Source organism: Macaca fascicularis, chromosome X, assembly GCF_037993035.2.
Source record: "Macaca fascicularis isolate 582-1 chromosome X, T2T-MFA8v1.1".
NCBI lineage: Eukaryota > Metazoa > Chordata > Mammalia > Primates > Cercopithecidae > Macaca > Macaca fascicularis.
In genome coordinates, this window is record NC_088395.1 from 99,907,451 (window position 1) to 99,920,210 (window position 12,760).

Consider the following 12,760-nt stretch of genomic DNA (forward strand, 5'->3'; position numbering starts at 1 on the left):
TCTGCCTCCCGGGTTTAAGTGATTCTCCTGCCTCAGCCTCCCATAACTATGGCTTTAAAAAGCACCTTGTCCATCAAGTAGGCTATAAGCACAGAAAATTGAGTTAAATGCCCTATACTGAAGTGTACCAACCTATATATACACATAGTAATACATATTACTTTACCATCACAGATATAGTTTAGAGCAACAAAATACTTCCCTAGAGAGATATCCTCACTCTATGACAAACTTTGCCTTAAACACAATCAGAATGGACACAGTAGACAGAAATAACAATTAACAAGAAATAACTCTCCAAGTAAATAAAAAATAAACTTGGAGAGAGAGCAGAGCAAGATGGCCAAATAGAAGCCTCCAATGATTGTTCCTGTACCACAGGAACACCAAATTGAACAACTATCCACACACAAAGAAAGTTCTTTCATAGGAACCAAAAATCAGGTGAACAATCACAGTACCTGCTTTAACTTCATATTAAAGAAATACGTAGGAAAACAAAGGGTAGGAAAGACAGTCTTAAATAGCCTCCACCACCCTTCAACCCCTCCTATGGCAGTGGCCATGTGTTCCAGAGAGAGAATCTGCGTACTTGGGGAAGAAAGAACACAGTTATTGTGAAACTTTGCATTGGAGCTCAGTGCTGCCCTGTCACAGTTGAAAGCAACATTTGGCAGAATGCAGTTGACACCCATGGAGGGGGCGTATAGACCAGCCCTAGACAGAGGGGAATCACCCATCCCAGTGGTTGGAACCTGAGTTCTGGCAAGCTCTGCTGTCAAAGGCTAATGTACTCCGGGGTCCTAAATAAGTCTGAAAGGTAGTCTAGGCCACACGAAATGCAAATGCTGGGCAAGTCCTGGTGCTGTGCTGGGCTCAGAGTCAGTGAACTTGGAGTTCATGAGACCTAGTGAGATAGGAGCCAGGATGGCTAAGGGAATGCTTGGGTCACCCCCTGCAACCCCAACCCCAGGCAGTGCAGCTTACAGCTACAGGAGAGACTCCTCCCCTCTGCTTGAGGAGAAGAGAGAGAACAGTAAAGCGGACTTTGTCTTTTCACTTGGATACCAGCTCAGACACTGTAGAATAAGGTGACAAATAGAGTCCCAAGGCCCCCATCCAAGGCCCTAGCTCACACAGGGTATTTCTAGACACACTGTGGGCCAGAAGGGAACATGCTACCTTGAAAGGAAGACTCACCCTGGTGGGATTCATGACCTGCTGACTAAAGTATCCTTAGGCCCTGAATAATCAGCAGTGGTAGCCAGGCAATACTCGCTGTAGGTCGTGGGTGATAGAGCTCTTCTGACTTCAGGTGTTACCCAGAACATTCCTAACTGTGGTGGCTAAAGGGAGAGACTTCTTATGCTTGAGGAAAGGAGAGAAATGAGTAAAGGGGACTTTGTCTTGCAGCTTAGGTACCAACTCAGTACCCTAGTGGAGTAGAGAATAGAGCAGGCCCATTGAGTCACCAAACATAGACCCTGGCTCTTGGACAGCATTTGTAGACTTGTCCCAGGCCAGACAGTTACCCACTACCCTAAAGGGAGAGACACAGGCCAGGCAGCATTCACCGCAGACTGACTGAAGAGCACTTGGGGGTGAGTAAATGTCAGCAGTAATCAGGCAGAACTTGCCATAGGCTGGGGTGATGGTGGCTATGGGGAAAGAATCCTCTGCTTGAGAAAAGGAGAGAGAAAAATGGGAAAGACTGTCTAGTGGTTTCAGTGCCAGTTCAGCTGCAATAGAATAGACCAACAGGTAAATGTCTAAGGTTCCAGACTCCAGTCCCTGACTCCTGGATGACACCTCCAGACATGCGCAGAGCCAGGGGAAGCCCACTGTGCTTAAAAGAATGGCACAAGCATGGTCGGCTTTAACACCTGTAGATGGTAGAACCCCAGGGCCTTAAGAGAAGATAGGGGGTAGCCAGGCAGTGGTCACTGCAGTACTTGGGTGAGACCCAGGGTTGTGCTGGCTTTGGGTCTGACCCAGTTCAGTTTCAGTGGTGATGCCCACAGAGTTGGTTGTATTACTCTTCTCCCACCTACGGGCAGCTTAGCATAGAGAGAGAAAGACTTCATTTTGTTTGAGTAAAATTAAGGCAAGAGAAGAATAGTTTCTGCCTAATCCAAGGAATTCCTAATCCAAGGAATTCTACCAGATCTTACCCAAGACCACCAAGGCAGTATCTCTATGAATCTTTAAGAGCCACAGTGTTGCTGGGCTTGAGGTGCCCTGTAAAGTAGATATAGCTGCAGCAAACAAAGTCTTAGTTCACAACATCCAAGTCCCTTTGAATACTTGGAAAGCCTTCCCAAGAAGGACAGTTACAAAGGAGTCCAGACTGTAAGGACTAAAATAAATACCTAACTCTTCAATGTCCAGACACAGACAAACATCTACAAGTATCAAGACAATTCAGGAAGACATAACCTCACCAAATGGCCTAAATGGGAAACTGAGCGCCAATATTGGAGAAACAAAGATATGTGACCTTCCAGACAGATAATTAAAAGTAGCCATATTGGGGAAACTCAAAGATACTTAAGACAACATGGAGAAGGAATTCAGAATTCTATTACATAAATTTAGTAAAGAAATGGAAATAATTAAAAAGAATCAAGTGGAAATTCGGAGCTGAAAAATTCAAGTGACACACTGAAGAATGCATCAGAGTCTCTTAAGAGCAGAATTGATCTAGCAGAAAAAATAGCAAGCTTGAAGTCAGGCTATTTGAAAACAAAGAGTCAGAGGAGACAAAATGAAAAAAATTAAAAAGAAGAATGAGGCTTGCCTAAAACATTTAGAAAGTAGCCCCAAAGGGCAAATATAAGAGTTATTGGCCTTAAAAAGGAGGTAGAGAGAGAGAGATCAGGGTAGAAAGCTTATTTAAAAGGATAACAGAGAACTTAACAAACCTCGAGAAATATATTAGTATTCAAGTACAAGAAGGTTTAGAACACCCAGCAGATTTAATTCAAACAAGATGATCCCAAGACATTTAATAATCACATTCCCAAGGGCCAAGGATAAAGAAAAGATTCTGATAGCAACAAGAGAAAAGCAACAAATAACACACAAATGAGCCACAATGCTATTGGCAGCAGACTTCTCAGGAGAGTCCTAGTGCTAAACTGGGCTCAGAGCCAGTGGACTTGGGGGACCACATGACCTACTTCAACACAAGTAGGTGTGGCTGAAAGAGTGCTTTTGCCACACCTCACCCCATTCCAAGCAGCGCAGTTTGTGGATTCAAAAGACCCTTTCCTTCCACTTGAGTAGAAGAGAAAGAATAGTAAACAGGCTTTGTTTTGAAGCTTAGATACGACATGAGTCACAGCAGTATAGTAAAGTCATGAGGCCCCCTTTTTAGGCACTAGCTCCCAGATGACATTTCTAGACACACCCTGGTCCAGAAGGAAATCCACTGCCTTGAAAGAAAGAACCCAGTCCTAGAAAGATCCATCACCTCCTCACTAAAGTGATCTTGAGCCCCGAAAACCCAGTACCAATACCCAGGTAGTATGTCGTGGTCCTGGGTGAGACTCTGAGACTTGCTGGCTTCATATGAGACTCAGCACATTCCCAACTGGGATGACTATGGAAAGAGACTCCTTCTGCTTCAGCAAAGCAGAGGCAAATGTAAAAGGAATTTTGTCTTTCACCTTAGGTACCAGCTCAGTCAAAAAGGCACAGAACACCAAGTGCCTTTCTTCTTAGAAGGCATTTATAGACTTGCCCTAGGCCAGAGTGGAGCCCACTGTCCTGAAAAGCCAGTCCCAGGCCAGGCAGCATTCACCGCAAGCTGACTGAAGAGACCATGGGCTTTAAGGCAATATTGGCAGTAGACTAGTAGTACTTCCTGTGGGCCACTGGTGGTGGTGGCCATGGGGAGAGGTTTCTCTTCCTGTGGAAAGTAGAGGAAAGAATGGGAAGTATTGAGTTTTGTGGTTTAAGTACCTGCTCAGATTCAGTACAATAAAACACCAGGTAGATTTCTAAGGTTTTTAACTCTAGTCCCTGGATGCTGATCACACCACTGGGTTCCTCCAGGGCCTGGGGGAACTCATTATTCTGAAGTAAAAGACAAATGCCTGGCTGGCATCATCATGTGCTGATTGTAGAGCCCAAGGGCCTTAGGTGAACATAAGGAATAACCAGTTAGTGGTTACAGTGGGCCTTGGGCGAGACCCAGTACTGTGCTGGCTTCAGGTCTGACACAGTGAAGTCCTGGGGGTGGTGGCCACAGGAGTGTTACTCTGTCCCCAGGTCTAGGTAGCTAAGAAGAGAAGGTGAGACTCTGCTTGTTTGGGAGAAAGAGAACAAAAGACTCTGCCTGATAATCCACATAATTATTTGCATCTTATCAAAGATTATCCAGGTGGTGCCTCTAAGACTTTACAAAAAACACTTTTTTACTCAGCTTGGGGTGTCCCCTAGTGCAGATATGGCTTAGATCACAAAACCCAAGTCCTTTTGAATACCTGAAAAATCTTCCCAAGAAGAACATGTATTAATACAAACAGGCACAGACTGCAAAGACTACAATAAATACTTAACTCTTCAATACCTAGATACAGATGAACATCGTAGGCATCAAGAAAACATGACCAGGAAAATATGACCTCATCAACTGACCAAAATAAAGATATAATATTGGAGAAACAGAGATATGTGACTTTTGGGACAGATAATTCAAAATAGCTGTGTTGAGAAAAATCAAAGAAATTTAAGATAACACAGAAAAGGAACTCAAAATTTTATTAGATATATTTAACAAAGATACTAAAATAATTTCTTAAAAAATCAATCAGAAAATCTGAAGTTGAGAAATGAATTTGAAATAATAAAGCATGTATCAGAGGATCTTAATAGCAGAAACAATCAAGTAGAATAAAGAATGAGTAAGCAGAAGAAAGAATGAGTGAGACAGGCTATTTGAAAATACAGTGAGAAGACACAAAATAAAAAAAGAATAAAAACAATGAAGCCCACATACAGGATCTAGAAAATGGTCTCCAAAGAAAAAACCTAAGAGTTATTGGCCTTAAAGAGGTTGTAGAGAAAGAGATAGGAGTAGAAAGTTTATTCAAAGGGATACTAACAGAGAACTTCCCAAACTTAGATAAAGATATCAATATCCTAGTACAAGAAGGTTATAGAACACAAGCAGATCTAAGACAAAGAAGACTACCTAAAGGCATATAATAATCAAACTCCCAAAGATCAAGAATAAAGAAAGGATACTAAAAGCAACAAGAGAAGAGAGACAAATAACACACAATGGCACTCCACTATTTCTGGCAGCAGATTATTTAGTGGAAACTTTACAGGACATGAGAGAGTGGCGTGGCATATTCACAATGCTGAGAGAGAAAACTTTTACCCTAGAACAGTCTATCCAGTGAAAATATATTTAAAACATGAAGGAGAAATAAAGAACTTCCCAAAGTAAAGCTGAAGGATTTCACCAGCATCAGACCTGTCCCATAAGAAATGCTAGACAGTAGCTCAACCAGAAAGCAAAGGATGTTGTGAGCAGTAAGAAATTATCTGAAGGTCCAAAATTCACTGGTAATATTAAGAAAACAGAAAGACACAGAATATTACACAAGTACATCTGTGGTGTGTAAACTACTGTTATCTTAAATAGAAAGACTAAATGATGAACCAATAAAAATAACTACAACAACTTTTCGAGACATAAACGGTACAATAAGATATAAATAGTTACAACAAAAAGTTTAACAACAGGGAGACGAAGTTTTTATTTGTTTTGTTTTTGCTTGCTTTTTATGAAAACAGTGATAAGTTGTAATCAGCTTAAAATAATGAGTTATAAAATATTAATAGCAAACATTATGGTAAACTCAAATCAATAAACACAAAATGGGTGAACAAAAAGTAAAACGCAAGAAATAAAAGCATACCACCAGAGAAAATCACTTTCACTAGAAGGAAGGCAGAAAATAAGTAAAGAGGGAAGATAAAACCACAAAACAACCAAAAAACAAATAAAAATAGCAGGAGTAAGTGGTTAGTATAAATAATAACATTAAATGCAAATGAACTAAAGTTTTCGATAAACAGCGATAGAGTGCCTGAATGGATGAAAAAGCAAGACCCTTTGATCTGTTGCCTGTAAGAAATATATCTCATTTATAAAGACATGGAAAATCTGAAAATAAAAAAAATGAAAAATGATATTCCATGCCAATGGAAACCAAAAAGAAGTGGGAGCAGCTTTACTTGTATCACACAAAATACATTTCGACACAAAAACTTCAAGAACAGATGAAGGAAGTCACTACGTAATGATAAAACAGTGAATTCAGCTAGAGGATGTAACAATTTTAAATATATATGGACCAAACATTTGAGGCCAAGGTGGGTGGATTGCTTGAACCTAGGAGTTTGAGAGCTAGGGGAACATGGAGAAACACCCCTCTACAAAAAAAGTGTGTGTATATATATGTATATATATACATATATGTGTATATATATGTATATGTGTGCATATATGTGTGTGTGTGTGTGCATGTGTATATATATAAAAAATTAGTTAAATGTTATATCACTCATCTGTAGTCCAAGCTACTTGGGAGGCTGAGGTGGGATGATTGCTTGAGCCCAGGAGTTGGAGGCTGATGTGAGCTATGATCATGTGACTGCACTCCAGCCTGGGTGACAAAGCGAGACCCTGGCTCAAAAAAAAAAAAAAAAAAAAAAAACCTAGAATTTTATGTTTCCTTAGAATAAAGCCAACTGACAAACACAGATGTCCTAAGACCCACCCTCAAAGTATTCCAGTACTTTTCTACTAGCTATCCTCAGTGCTTAAAAACCTTTCCCACCCTTTTTTTTTTTTTATAGCACGGTGAAGTTCAGACTGGGTTCTGACCTCCCTTCATTATTGCAATATTCTTGAATAAAGTCTTCCTTACCTGTGTAACTTTATCCAGTGCAATTTCTGCTTTGACACTAATTCATATAATTGTTGAGAAGAATAAATGAGCTAATATACATAAGGCATTCAGTACAGCGCTTGGTCAATATTAAGTGCTCAGTAAATACCAGTTATTTTAAATACTACAATTGATGTAACTACTCACATATTGGCTGACACTTTTATTATCTGTAAAAATGTTTTCATTTTACAGTACTGAATTAGTACTCATTCACAACAGCACATGTATTTATGTAGGTTTTTTTCTAGAATGTTGTATATTTGTATCTTAAAATTTAGTATAGATTCGGGAAGTGGATTTTGAACTTTCCAAAGAAGGTCTCTTCAATGAGAAGAAACCTCAACAACTGGTCTTAGAGAGTGGATTGAGTGAAGAAGTTACAAAGGAGTTCAAACTAAATTCCCAAACTTCTGCTTGAACAAGGTCAGCTCTACTTTTATTTGTTTTGTTAGCGGTGGCAGAGATCTGAGTTACCCCAATTTACTGGTGGTGAATCCACATACATCTGCAGCAACTTCAGTTCTTGATTCCTCAGAAGAAAGAATTGGACTGAGGGGCATATATCATAAAAAGAGACCAAGGCAAGTTTCCTAGCAGAAGTGGAAGTTTACTTAAAAGGCTTTAGAACAGGAAAGAAAGGAAAGTTCACTTGGAAGAAATCCAAGAGGGTGCATGAAGGTTAAAGAGAGAGAGGGTCAAGTGCCCCATTTAACGATGATCCTAGGACTTTAATTAGCTCGCCTCTTTCCCATGAGTCTTCCCTTCGGGTGGGCTGCCTGCATGCACAGAGCGCATCTTACCCTTGTGAAACGAGCATGTGCAGCATGTTTATGAAGTTGCATGCATGCCCATCTGAGGATTTCTTCCCTTTTCCCGTGGAGTGTATCCAGAATATCATGCTTTGCCATTTTCATCTCTTAATGTGCATGCCCAGAAAGTTTCTTCTCCCTGGGGTCTGCCTTTAGTTAACACTTTAATGTTAATATTTGTGGACCATCAGGAAATGGTCTCTCCCTGGTGCTGGCTGCCGATTTATTACTTTTAGAGAGAGGCAATGCAATAACTGCTGAACCAACACCTGACATTTCTAGCGGGTAGTGGGAAGAAGAGCCCTCTCCTGCCCGACTCATTCCTAACTACCTTTAACCTTTTACACCTCAAGAGCCAAGACCCCCGAACTTTTAGGGGAGAATGAATGAAGGTCAGTTTTCCATAACTGCTTCCCACAGATAAAGGGGCGGTAATGGTCCTGTGGGTCTTGGTCTCTCTAGCTGTCAGGGCAAGAGGGTGACTCCATGCACTGGTGAAAGCAGTATCCAGCCAGGTGCAAGAGAGACAGGGGCAGGATTTTGCCTCCTTCCTGTAAAAGGATGCCTCTTGATTATTGGGGGAATAGTATCCCTCACTGAGGATTATCTGGAGCTTAATGGCCTGAAGGTGAGAGGAGATAAACCAGGTTATTAGATTAGAAGACGTGGACCAAAATGAAATAAGGGGGTGAGGACAGCTCTAAAAATCCCAAGGCTGCTGACACGCCCAGGTAACTGGTGGCTATGGTTATGCCTGCTAAGACTTTGGTGCATAGGGTTTGGCTTTGATTAGGTCCTTTGGTCTTATTTCCCCAAAAGAGCAACCTCTGGGTTATGGGGACACCATTTACCTCCATCACCTGGAAAAATTTGGATGATAATTGCCCAGAATTAGAATATTGATCCAGATTTTTACATTACTCATCTCTCTTCTTTCTTCTGAGCTGCAGCCAGAGATCACTGGTTGGTTCATAGGAATAAGTGGGGTTAGGCTAAAATGCAGACAAAAATTTAAAAACACCTGATGAGACTAGAATTTAACGACAGGTGTACCATAACTTTTGAAACATAATTGGTCTCCTCCAGTCTTTATTTTTGTTAAAAAAAAAAAAGAAAAATAATGATAAGACTGGTTTGTTTATAAAATAAACTTTAGTCTTATTATACTTGGCCTGGGTATTTCCACGAAGCACAACAGGAATCATTATTTTTCACATAGGTTTTTAAAATTTGTTTTGATGGAACTTTGTTCCATAAGGAATCTCAGGTAAGACTTTTTAAAAGCTGAGCTCATCCATAGGTTTGTACCCTCAAATGCCTATGAGTTTAAATTCCTCTCCTCTTGAGGTGCCAAGATAACTTGGGGCACCCAGGCCTGTTAGAAAGTGACATTCTTTACTTACCACAGGTTAGCAACTCTGTACAGAGACTGTGTAGACAAGTTATGAGGCTAGTTTTTCAAAGGGGCTTTTACTGTCTCTATAAGCCTTAACTAAGGTTATGACATAACCACAAGTGTATGAGGTATGTTCAAAGAGGTGGTGAGCAATTTTTACAAGACTCAGGGTCTACAAAGGTACCTCTGAGAAAGGAAAATGCGAGAAGGGAGATCGGAAGTTGTTCATTGAGGGGCAGGGAATACAGGAATTTTTACCATTTCTACAACTGGTTTGTACAGAGTGGAAAGCCAGAAATCAGACTGGTAGAAATTTTAATCTTTTATTTTGGAGGGAGGGGATGTCATTTGCCCCACCCAACAGGCTTATCTCTGTAGTGCTTATTCTACTCTTGGTTACAAAAGACATAAGAGGCTAATCTGAGGACCTCCTGCACAGGGGTACTGGATTCTAAGACAGACTCTTGCAATTTCCTCCAAGTTTATTTTTAAGTCAAGCAGTTTAAGATTTAGGGAAATTAAACTTTTCCCAGTTTTAGGAAATGCACTTGAGGGCCATGTCCTGCAGTATGAAGGACATCTCCCACTGTGAAGAGAGAACATAGGAGACAAAAGAGGGAAAAGGAAAAAGAAGGTATCCCCTCTTTCTTCCTATTATTGTTGATGGGGTATTCCTCATCATCCTGAATTCCAAGCTCAACCAGTCTTACCGTGTACCTTTGTTCTCATCTCACCACAATTACCCATTGAGAATAGAGGAGATCCTTTTATCCCTGTTCCCATGGTAATCTGTCAGCTTGGGACAACAGTTCCTGGGCTCCATACTTAACCAGCCTTTACCATGCACCATCCTAGCCTTTTGTCTCTGTTCTATGGATCTCTTGCATATGTGACCTTGGACAAGCCTTGTCTCCAAGACCTTATAGTAACCCTCACTTGCAGTATTTTAGTAATAAAATGATCATCACTTTTCCTAGAAGCTTGTTTCTCTGTTAACTGCCACAGGGGCTGGAATTCCCTCCCTTAGAATATGACTTTGAAGGCCTTGCTGCATGTTGAAATGGGTATGGAACTAATTAGAGAAATTGAGGCTATAGGAGCAAATGGAAGGAAGCAAGATGAATGCTCATGAAAAGCCTTCATATGCTTGCAAAAACAGCAGCCCTTGGATTCAAGAGATCAATGTTTGTTTGCCCTCAGGAACAAAAAGTCACGCAAAGCAGTAACCCTCAAAGTCTTAGGGCTTGGGTTTGGAATTTCTCCTCTTTCCAAAGCCCTACTAGCTTAAAAAGCAAGGGGGTGGAGTCCTTAAAGGGCCAGATTGAAGGCTTATGCAGGCGGACAACCTGCTTTTCAAAAACTATCAGAAAACTTAGCACTGGGGCATAACAGCAATGAAAAGCACATGGTGAGTTGTAAAAACTGGCAGGGCCAGAGTTCCAATTTGGTTCTGTCCTGGAAAAGAGGTGATTTTAGTTGAAAGAAAAAGCAGAGAAGAATTAAAGTTCACTGGAGCTAGTAGAAATAAATATAAACCTCAGGGAATATCTACAAGGGAGCCCACACATTTACTGCCACACAAACACATAGAACTGTGGTGAGCAAATAACATGGAATGTGTGTTTAAGAAGTCTAGTGGCATGCAAAGTGAAAACAGAGAGGCAGATTTGCCCTCGAGGTAGAAGGTCTGGCAACCAGTGTGCAAAGCCATTTCAGAACACACATAGAGAAAGCAAGAGACAGAGAGAGAGAGAAAACATTCATGGGGGTCAGATGTCTCCAGCCAAATAAGATGAGGGATAGAAATCTCTTACCACTAGGAAGGTATCCAAGTCACGTGCACCAAATATGTTAGCAGTGGCAGAGATCCAAGTTACCCACAGTTACCACTGGAAATTTGTACACGTCTGCAGCAATTTCAATTCTTGCCTCCTTAGAGGAAAGAATTCGACTGAGGAGAATAAAGCAGAAAAAGAGACTGACACAAGGTTTAGAGCGGGAGTGAAAGTTTATTTAAAAGGCCTTAGAACAGAAAAGAAAGTTCATTTGGAAGAGATCCAAGAGAGTGCACGAACATTGAAGAGAGAGAGCGTCAAGTGCTCCATTTAATCATGATCCTAGGACTTTTATTGGCTTGCCTCTTTCCCATGGGGTGAGCTGCCCGCATGCACAGAGCCCATCTTACCCTTGGGAAGTGAGCACGTGCAGTGTGTTTATGAAGTTGCATGCGTGCCCATCTGAGGCTTTCTTCCCTTTTCCGGTGGAGTGTACTCAGCAGATTATGCTTTGCCATTCTTGTCTCTTAATGTGCATGCTCAGGAAGTTTCTTCTCCCTGGGGTCTGCCCTATTTGACACTTTAATGTTAACAGGTATGGACCATCAGGAAATGGTCTCTCCCCAGTGCCAGCTGCCAATTTATCACTTTTAGACAGGCAATGCGATAATTGCATTAGTGATAACCACTAAATAACATATTTAGTGGCTGAGGGGAAGAGCCTGCTCCTGCCCAATTCATGCCTAACTACCTGTAACAGTTTTATATATTGGAGTTCAAAGTACATTATTCTGGAAGACAAAAGTACTAACAGTTTCTGCTACTAAATACCAACCTGCACAAACATTTGTTAGGGGATGAGAATGCAAGAAATGATGCTTTTAATGATTTTTCCAGGGATTCTGATGAATAGTAAATTGGATAACTGGTAGAAAACTTAGGAACATGGACTTGGAATCAGATGCATCTGGGATCCCTAAGTTTAAATCTACCCACTTAAAATCTGTAGAGTACCTTTCAGTCCATCCTGGGTATCATTGCCAATGACCTGCTTTTATGCAATTTACGTTCAATTGCCCATGGTCAATCAGATATCCATACCCCCTTAGTGTTACTAATCCCACTCCCCTACAGCTGTCTTTGTGGAGATGACTATTGAGAACCAGTTCATTTTCCCTTCTCCCCATCCCAAGTCTGCTGCTCTGATATGGCTGACAATCTTTCTGCTAATTGCTTTAGACATATTGATATTTCTCTAATTTAGTAGTTTCCAAACTTTGATACACATTAGAATCTCCTGAGGGTGTTATAGAATTATTGACTCCCAGGTTACACTCTACATCAACTAAATTAGAATGCCTGGTGGTGGATGTCCAGGTAGCAGGAGTTGTAAAATACCCCTAGGTAACTCCAATTTACACAACAATTGGAAACAACTGCCCTGACTGGGGGCCTGACGTGGGTTATTTTCCAAGTGTTTCAGTCAGCTACTAGTCCTTGAGCTAATTTTAATTTGAGTCAACAAGCAGCTGGAAAACTTAAGAACTTCAGTTAAAAAATAAAAATAAAATAAAAAAAATAAAAAACTACAGCCCACCTTTCAACAGAATCTCAGCAGTCCCATCACAGTGTCCCTGACATGCCCCTGCCCTGGTACTGAGAATTCTCCATATTCCATTCCTTGCATCAAGAGCAATAATTTGTTAGTGGAGAATGTGTCTCTGGGAAGACATCAAAGAGAAGATGACATTTGGAGTAGCCTGGAAGGATGAAAAAGATTTTCACAGGTGCAGATATAGAAGAAAAGAG